Source organism: Pan troglodytes, chromosome 3 (genome assembly GCF_028858775.2).
Source record: "Pan troglodytes isolate AG18354 chromosome 3, NHGRI_mPanTro3-v2.0_pri, whole genome shotgun sequence".
Lineage (NCBI taxonomy): Eukaryota > Metazoa > Chordata > Mammalia > Primates > Hominidae > Pan > Pan troglodytes.
In genome coordinates, this window is record NC_072401.2 from 142,748,109 (window position 1) to 142,758,606 (window position 10,498).

Below are 10,498 nucleotides of genomic sequence, written 5' to 3' on the forward strand. Positions count from 1 at the left end.
TTCAATCTCTTTACTCATTATTGGTCTGCTCAGGTTTTCTATTTATTTCTGATTCAACCTTGGTAGGCTGTGTGTTTCTAGGAATTTATTCATTTCCTCTGGGTTTTCTAGTTTGTTAATGTGTAGTTGTTCATAGTAGTCTCTGCTGATCTCTTATATTTCTGTGATGTCAGTTATAATGTCTTCTTTTTCATTTGTTATTTAATTTATTTGGGTCTTCTCTCTTTTTTCACAGTTAGTTTAGCTAGTGGTTTATTAATTTAGTTTATTTTCCCTTTTGTTTTGTTGACCCTTTGTGGTATTCTTTAGTCTCTATTTTGTTTATTTCTGCTCTAGTCTATGTCATTTCTTTCCTTTTACTAATTTTGGGTTTGGTTTGTTATTATGTTTATAGTTCCTTGAGGTGGATCATTAGATTGCTTATTTAAAATATTTCTACTTTTTTGATGTAGATTTTAGTGCTATAAACTTCCATGTTAGCACTGATTTTGCATCCCATTAGTTTTGGTATGTTGTGTTTCAATTTTCATTTGTTCCTAGAAATTGGACCCAATGTCATTCAGGAGCATGTTGTTTAATTTCCTTATATTTACATATTTTTCCCAAGTTTATTTTTTATTGATATTTAGTTTTATTCCATTATAGTCTGAGAAGATACTTGGTATAATTTTTATTTTTCAAAAATTTGTTGAGACTTGTTTTGGGTTCTAACATATAGTCTATCTTGGAGAATGTTCCATGTGCTGAGGAGAATATATATTTTGAAGCTGTTGGATAAAATGTTCTGTAGATGTCTTTTAGGTCCATTTTGTCTAAAGTGCAGTTTAAATCCAATGTTTCTTTGTTAATTTTCTGTCTAGATGATCTGTCTAATGCTGAGAGTAGGATGTTAAAGTTCCCAATTACTATTGTGTTGGACTCTATCTCTCTCTTTAGATCTAAAATATTTGCTTTATATATCTGGGTGTTCCAGTGTTGGGTGCATATATGTTTAGAATTGTTATATCCTTTTGCAGAATTGATCACTATATTATTATCTTATGACCTTCTTTGTCTAATCATACTGTTTTTGACTTAAAGTCTGTTGTTTTTGGATATAAGTACAGTTACTCCTGCTCATTTTTAGTTTCTATTTGCATGGAATTTTTTTTTTCATCCCTTTACTTTCAGTTTGCATGTGTCTTTACAGGTAAGATGAATTTCTTGTAAGCAGCATATAGTTGGGTTGGATTTCAAAAATACATTCAGGTCTGGGTGCAGTGGCTCACGCCCATAATCCCAGCACTTTGGGAGGCTGAGGTTGGTGAATCATGACATCAGGAGATTGAGAACAGCCTGGCCAACATGGTGAAACCCTGTCTCTACTAAAAATACAAAAATTAGCTGCACATGGTGGTGCATGCCTTTAGTCCTAGCTACTCAGGAGGCTGAGGCAGGAGAATTGCTTTAACCTAGGAGGTGGAGGTTGTGGTGAGCCAAGATTGTGCCACAGCACTCCAGCCTGGGCAAGGAGTGAGACTCCCTCTCAAAAAATAAAATAAAATAAAATAAAATAAAATAAAATAAAATAACATTCAGAAAGTTCATATCTTTTACCTGCAAAGAGTAGTCCATTTATATTCAAGATTATTATTTATATGTAAGGGCTTACTTCTGTCATTTTATTTATTGATTCCTGGTTGTTTTGTATATCCCTTGTTCTTTTTGTTCTCTGTTATTGTTTATCATTGTCATTTAGTGGTTTTCTATAGTGGTAACATTTAAGTCCTTTCTCATCCTCATTTGTATGTTTGCTCTACCAGTGAGCTTTATACAGTCATGTGTTTTCATTATGGTAGATATTGTCCTTTTGCTTTCACATGTAGAACTCCCTTCAGCATTTCTTATAGGGCCAATCTAGTGGTTGTGAATTACCTTAGGTTTGTTCGTCTGGAAAATATTTTATTTCTCTTTCATTTATGAAGGACATTGCTGCTGGCAGTTTTTTCTTTTAGCACTTAGAATACATCATCCAATTTTCTCTGGCTTGTAAGGTTTCTGATGAAAAATATACTGCTTGTCTGATTGGAGTTCCCTTAAATGTGACTAGATGCTTTTTTTCTTGTTTTTAGAATTCTTTCTTTGTCTTTGACTTATAACAATTTGACTATAATGTGCTATGGAGAAGACATTTTTGAATTGTATCTGTTTGGAGATTTATGAGCTTCCTGTACCTGGATGTCTACATCTCTTGCTAGATTTGGAAAGTTTTCAGATATTGTTTAATTAAATAGGTGTCTATCTCTTTCATTTTTTTCTTTGCCTCCTGGAACACTGATAATTCAAATATTTCATCACTTTATTGTGTATCATATGTCATGCAGACTTTGTTCATTCTTTTTATTCATTTTTCTTTATTTGTGTCTGGGTTATTTCAAAAGACTTGTCTTCAAGTTCTAAAATTCTTCCTTCTGTGTAATCCAGTCTATTGCTGAAGCTTTCAAATATATTTTGCATTTATTTAGTGAATTAATTAGTTCTCAGATTTCTTTTTTTTAATGGCATCTATTATTTTGGTAAATTTCTCAATTGTATCCTGAATTATTTTTTCTGATTTCTTTGTATTGTTTATCTAAATTGTTTTGTATGTCATTGAGCTTCTTTAATATACTTATTTTTAATTCTTCATTCAGGATTTCATAATTTTAAAAATTGGAATCTGTTGCTGGAAAATTATTGTGTTCCTTTGGAAATGTCATATTTCTTTGCTTATTAATTTTTTTGTGTGTCCTTAAGTTGATATCTGCACATCTGTTTTAAAGTCAATTTTTCCAGGTTTTTGAATTTGCTTTCATAGGGGAGGACTTTTTCCTTAAGATATATCTATGATGTTTCGGATAGGGCACTTTGGCCTTAATTCTGGGGGCATGCAGTAGTGTAGTCTTTGTATAATTTTTTAACCCACAGACAGCTTCAGTAGTGTCCATGACTTCCTCGGTAGCTTAGAGTGAAGTTTTTAGTGGAGGCTGTTTTGAAGTTTTTCTGGGGATAGGGATGTGGCAGTTGTGGACTGAAGTTGTACTGAGTGGTGAACTGGGCCCCAGAGTGACGTATACTGGCATTGGTATTAGCAGGTCTGGGGAGGCCAATTCTTAGGTCTCCAGGCAGCTTGCTCATGTGCTGGCAATGGCCGCAGTGAGCCAGGTGGGTGGGCGGGTTTTTGGGCCCCTGGGCAGCAGGCATGGTGCGGTCAATGGCTGTGGCACTGGCAAGATAATATATTGGCTTCCAAGCGGTCTGTGCTGGTGTTGGCAGTGGCTGCAGTGGTCTGATTATCAATGTAGTCATTCTTTAGTTCACTTTAATAAACGAGTATAATTTTACCTATCAAAATTTGTTCAAAATAAATATCTCTTATTTGTTTTATCTGCTTTGACATTAAGGATAAAATACTCTTAACCATCTTTTATGTAATGATTAATTCCACTAATATTAATTTACTTAACTGCTCCATCCATATTTCCATGAGAATTTATATTCCATAATTCCACATAAGTTTATTTGTAAAGAAATGATTAGGACAAAGTCAGTGTAGGTTGGGGAATATGTAGCTTGACATCTAGAAGGAAATTTTGATTCATTTGATATTCCATGGTGGGGAAGATGTTTGGGTTGCTCACCAGTGTTTCCGGTTTTACTCTTTTTAGGCACACAGTGTTGGGGGATATTGGTGGGAAAGGGATTGTATTTCCACTCTTTCTTGAAGATTGACGTGATACCGTGACTCAATTTAGCCAACAAAATGTGAGTAGAAGTGACAAACAATGCTTTGGTGCGGAAGTACTTACTATCCACATGAGACTGCCCAGCACACTCCTTTGCTGTGGTGACCTCGGGAGCACTATTACAAGGATAGTGCCATGTAATCAATGCAGCTAATCGAAGCAGAGCCCATGCCTTCAGGACAGACATTTTCAGGGGGTATGAAGGACTTTGGGTGACTGAGAAACAACAGTTTTTTTGCACTAAATCTCTGATATTATGGTGGTGTTTTTTGTTACTACAGCATAAACCAACCAGTTCTGACAGATATCCATGCATACCACTTTTGTTTCTAATTACGTTGTACTTTAACAGGCAGTCACTCTGTTTTGCCTTCCACACATGTTTTTGACTGCACTGCCTTTTGGTAATTAACTCTCTTTTTTTTTCTAAGCACTGTGAAGCTTTGGCACCTTTCCCCTTTTTCACTTGCGCCATCTCAGATGAAATGCACTGGACATAATGTCTGGGTTCTAATCTACTTGTCCTGGCTCCAAAAAGATAATTTTTTGAAGCATAAGGAGGACATTTTTCCATTTGTTTGATTTTATGGGTGAACACAGTACACCATAGAAGGAGTGAATGGGATCCCAACTGCACAGCAGAAAAGGACTTTGTAGCTGCTATAAAAATTGAAAACCGGCCGGGCGCGGTGGCTCACGCCTGTAAACCCAGCACTTTGGGAGGCCTAAACGGGTGGATCACGAGGTCAGGAGATCGAGACCATCATGGCTAACACGGTGAAACCCCGCCTCTATTAAAAATACAAAAAATTTAGCCGGGCATAGTGGCGGGCGCCTGTAGTCCCAGCTACTCGGGAGGCTGAGGCAGGAGAATGGCGTGAACCCGGGAGGCAGAGCTTGCAGTGAGCCGAGATCGCGCCACTGCACTCCAGCCTGGGCGACAGCGAGACTCCGTCTCAAAAACAAACAAACAAACAAACAAAAAAACCAATAAACATTAGTAAATATGTGTGTCCAATTTTGATAAACAATGACTGAAGATTTGACATTGTCTCTACTCTAGAAATCCCTGTTCTTGAAAAAATGCAGTGAATGAAGCAGTTTTTGTTTTGATGTGGACACTTCCTTGAAATTCTCTCTCTCTCAGGGCTTATTTTACGCCATTATAACCCTTGTACTAATGTGGCCCCTGAAAGAAGAAATTCAAGGCGCTTTATGGAGGAAGAGGGGGCATGGTGGTTCATTTGATGTAAACATGTATCAGGTTTTTGGAAATCTTAGTCTGGCATTCCCCAGTTAAAGAAAAGATGATTTCTGAGGGAAAGTAAGGGACATTTAAGAATTTTGGGGAAAAAAAAAGCCATCCATTTAATCCATTTATAAAATACCTTCTTCTAGAGCACATTCATTTGCAGTCTGAATGAGACTTGAATTGATCCAGCAAAGAATGTCATTGCAATGCCAGGTTTCAAATGCAGAGTGCTGGGTGCTTCTTTCATCTGCAGGTAATGTCATTATATATTGCAATCACTCTGATGGCATCTGCTCATTAGGAATTCATTGAGTGCTCATGTGGCTATAATGCACTTCCATTTGTATTCTGAAACAATTTAGCATTGGGGAACTTAAAAGTCATTTGATCAATCCTGTATGGAGCTCCTGTTTTCACTCCAGGCAAATTAATGTGAAGATCATTGTAACATATTAAACATCTAATTGTTCACTGATGAAGCAGTAACACTGAAGTGTTCATATTTAAAGATGTAATATTTCATCGAATTTTGAAGGCATAAAAGTATTTTTCCTAGTTAGATTGATTGAGTGGCAAAGACAGAGGAAGATTAATACTAAAATATGTAAAACTTAACTCATTTTTTGACATGTTTACCTTCATAGTTTAGGAAAATTGAAGGCATATTATCTATGTATGGTTTGCTCATAAAATCATATTTTCTCATATATTAAATTTAAAAGTATAATCTTTGTAAATTCAAACAATGCTGAATTTACAGATTAGTCACTTGCTTTCTCTAGTTTTAATGAATTTGCAATGATTCTGAAAGGATTTAAATGCTGTTGAACTTAGGAATTTAATATGTCTTCACATTTTTATGAAACTGTGACGCCATCAAAAGCTGAAAATAGAAGAAACCTTCAAAGTAATAGTAAAAAACAGGAAAAAATGATGGAAGCTGTACTTTCATAAACTCTACCAGGTTATGCAATAGTGAAAGTACTAATTTTTTTCAGAAGAGAAGTTGATGGAGAGGGAAAAAAAGGAGACTCCCTCCTCTTTCAAAATCACTACATGCAAATGTTGTCATATGAAATATTTCTAAACAGTCTTGTTTTCAAATGGTGTTAAGAAAAGAATGTGTTTTGTCCTGTTAGCATTTTTAATAATTTCCAAAATTCAGAGGTTTTTTCAGATTAAGAGAAATGTCTCAATTTTTCTTTTCTTGCTTTTGTGTATTTACAAACATACGTTTGAATTTTTATGTTTTCTAGAAGAATCCAGAAAAGGAGAATATGAATTAAAGGCAGTTTTATATCAAAAAAAGGCTAGTCAACATATTTTGTGAGGGGCTATGACTGGCAATATTTCAGTCCACAATACTGGGACAAATACCTGACATTCTTAAGTGTGAAATTCCAAACCTTTAGAAGAAATCAAAATGATGATTTAGTGCAATCTCCTCATCTTACAGGTGATGAAACCAAAACCTAGACATCAAATTAAAAGCTATTTTTTACAACATAAGATCTTAGAGATGAGAGCTTAAGAATGACACTAATAGATAGCATACAACAGTTTGAATATTTATTTGATATTATAACTCCAAATACCCCAGCAGAACCTTTCTAAGGCCTTATAATTATTTTAGATTTTCTTATACTTAATTTACATGGTTCCCTAAAGGTAACCAGACTCTAAGTTAACTCAAAGTTGAAGCATGAAATAAGCATGCAGCTTTATTCACTCATTTATTTATTGAAAATTATCTTTTAAGAACAATGGAGTACTAGGCATTGTTCTAGATATTTATGATATGTCAGTGCTTATATAACAAAAAGCTCTGGCCTGGTAGCAAGGACACAGACAAATAATAATCAACATAATAAATAAGTTGGAACATAGAAAGTGATTATGCTATGAAAAAAAATAGAGCAGGATGGGGCAATTGGAAGTACGGGATGGGGTTAATATGAAAGACGGTTGCTTCTTTAAATGTGGTGGTAAAAGTGGGACTTGTTAAAGGTGACATTTAAGCAAAGATCTGAAGGCAGGGAGGAAGTTAACCAAATGGAAGTGGGTGGAACAACATTCTTGATGAGGGAACAGCCAGCACAAACTCCAAGGTGAGATTGTGCTTGGTATATTAGAGGAATAGCAAGGAGGCTAGTCTGGAGTGCAGTAAGAGACAGGGATCGCAGAAGAAGAAAAAGTCAGAAAGATTGTCAGGTGTCAGACCTTGTGGGACCATGTAAAGAATTTGGCTCACTGTGGTTGAAAGACGAGCTGTTAGAGAGATTGGAATGGAAGAGTGATGTAATCTAATATGATGTCTTAAAAAATCATTTTTGGCTGTGTTGAGGACAGCCTCATCTTTAATGTAGAGTTTTACTTCCTCAAGACCTCTTTTCCTTGAGCTCTTTTGTTATCTTGTTCCTCTGTAACAAATGCTTTCCCTGGATGTGGAAGGCTTAGAATAGCTTATGAAGGGTCCCATGACTCTTTGAAAGTCAGGGCTCCTCTTTCTGGGCCTGCAAAGCCTTTGGTGATCTGCTCTGCCGTGAGCTCCACACCTAGCTGTGCTCCTGCTGGGTGGGCCTCTCTAGATTCTTTTCTTACATGGCACCTCTTTTTATTATTGCTTCTCCTTAGGAGCTGAAAGAAGGGTGGGATTAAAAATATTTAGGATTTAATGTATTTGTCCTGATCCCATCACTTTTGTTTCCGTAATTATAAAAGCAGCATGTTTTTACCGTAAAAAATTAGTAATAGAGGCACACACAAAGTCCTCCCAAAAAAGAAAGTATAATCTTCTTACCCAAAGATAACTTTATTTAACACACTTTTTATATCTTTCAGAACTCTGTGTGTGTGTTTAAATAAAAAGGGTTTCTATTATGCATATATTTGTAATCTTCTCATTTTACTTAATATATCATGATTGTATACATGTTAATAAATATTTCTTTATACCAATGTTGTAATAACTTAGTGCTGTTTCATTATATGAATGTACTATTAGTTATTTAATTGTCACTATATAGTTAGACATTTAGATGTTAATGTAGATAGTTTGTCCATATATTTTTCTTTAAAGCAAATATTGAGAATTGGTATTTTAGGTAAGTCAAATGTACACATATTTCTATATTTTTTGATGTATATTGCCACATTGTACTGAAAGTGATAATACCAATTTTTTTATTCTCACCAGTACTCTATCAGGCCATTTCCTGCTACCCCAAACCCTTGTGAACATAGGAATAAAAAAAAATTGCAAGTATTAATATGTAAAAAGTTATATATTATTATGTTACTTTTTATTGCTTTGATAATTAACAGCAAATATTTGTCAACACCCTGCAGATTTCAACTTAGATACCCTTCTTTCACCTGGAAAGAGGTTCTAATGCCTGCATTCTGGGTTGGCCCCCTTTCCTATTATGCCATAGAATTTTGTACTTTAAGTACCACTTATAATCACCAATTTACTTCTCTTTCTGCTTCACTAGACTTTCAGATCCATGAAGGCAGGGATCCTGCTGTCCTGCTCAGTACCAGCCAGTGACTGGCATATCATAGCTTCTGAACAAGTAGGTGTAGGGCCTGGAAACCATAATTTTAAAATAATGAAATAATTTAATTATATCACCTGTGGTTAATATCTTTTTGCCCTTCTTAAAGAAAATATATTTTACTTGCCCTTTTGACCAGCAGAGCAGTGACCTTCTTTTTTTCTAATTTCTAGGCATTAGAAACAAATTTGTATATACTAGAATTCTGGAGAATGAATGAATGAATGAATGAATGAATGGATGAATGGAGGCTCTTTCCATTGTCTATTCTATTTATAGTCTCTGGTCAGCTGATAAGAATATACCCCCAACCTCTAGACTGAAAGCTGATTAAAAACCCCCAGAAAAACAAAACAAAAACAAAGGTAAAGAGGAAGCTCATAAATTATGTTTGTTTGATAACTCAAAGTGAATCACATTCTATTTTATAAATTAATTCAACTTCAGAGCTTTATCCATGACTGGGTTTCTAGCCAATTCTTGGCTTTCCAGGTTATCTAGACACTACTTGTGACCTGGCAGTGCTGTTCTAAATAAATAATGTGTTAGGGGATTTCTGTATTGTAAACTACACATCTTGTTTCTGTTATACAATCTGTGAATTTCCAACTGAATTTCTGTGAAAGCCTATTTCAAACCTCAAATGATTAACTACTTAATTAATATATATTTCTTTTTTTTCAGGTCAGACAGGTAATATCCCCACATTGTAACCAGGTTCAGAGGGTGGCACATCTCACACATGTATGCGAACACCCAATCATCATGCTCATGAACTACAAAAGGATCATATTACTATATATTTCAAATTAATTTTTATGTACCAGAACGTTATTTGGATGAGCTAATTTAATGAAATTTGTTAATATTTAAACATTAATAAACAGATAGAGAATGTTGGTCATTTTAATATAACTATTGAGAAAGTGAAGAAGTGATTTTAGTAAAAGCCAGTTAGTAATGGGTTTTGATTATTTGGACATCTAAGTTCAATGAATGCAAACAAATTAGAAAGGGGGCAGATGAAATTTAGGAAAAGACTCACAGTTATCTCTCTCTTTCTTTCTTTCTTTTTTCTTTTTTCTTTTTTTTAAATTGAGACAGGGTCTCACTCTTTCACCCAGGCTGGTGTGCTGTGGCATGATCTTAGCTCACTGGAACCTCTGCCTTCTGGGTTCAAGTGACTCTCCCACCTCAACTTCACCAGTAGCTGGGACTACATGCATGAGCCACCACATCTGCTCAATTTTTGTATTTTTGGTAGAGATGGGGTTTTGCCATGTTGGCCAGGCTGGTCTTGAACTCCTGACCTCAAGTGATCTTCCTGCCTTGGCCGCCCAAAGTGCTGGGATTACAGGTGTGAGCCAGTGTGCAAGGCCTCATAGTTATCTCTTAATTACTGGTAAGACAGTTCAAAAGGACTATCTGAAAACAATATAAATAATCTTTTCTTAAAATTATATTTTTAAACATAATGAAGTTATGTTGGGGATTGGGGTTGAATGCAAAGTACTAAAAACAAGACTTTGAAATACTTTTAAAAATAATGCTTTTATTTATTTCTAGTTTCTACTCCTAATTATCAGACTAAGCAATGGCAAGGGTTGGTACCTAGAATAGATATAAATTGTACAATTGCATGGTGGATGAATTGTTCTAAAGAGATGACTCTGTTCTGGAAACCTATTTATTTTTCAATTAACAAAGAGTAAAAGGCCTTTTCTGACACTTCCGCTTAAGGGAGAGGATAAAAAATATGCCACTTATGCTTGGTAGGTTTAATTAAATGTTTGGTTTGAGCTTATAAGGAACTATGTGTTTTAGCCAGTTCGGATTGTAATAGATAATTAAAAATTCCATTAACAATTAAGTTGGTATTTTGATTTAAAAAAAAAGTATATCTAGCAGCATAAATCCTCTCTGGT

General features: G+C 35.0%; 1 non-coding gene across 1 annotated transcript; it reads right to left on the bottom strand.

Annotated features, from left to right (window-relative positions):
- Positions 1-9,256: 9,256 nt before the first annotated feature.
- On the bottom strand, positions 9,257-9,361 carry LOC112209129 (small nucleolar RNA U13). Its single transcript, XR_002943796.1, has one exon. It is a non-coding gene; the product is annotated as a small nucleolar RNA U13 (small nucleolar RNA).
- Between the last annotated feature and the right edge of the window lie 1,137 nt (positions 9,362-10,498).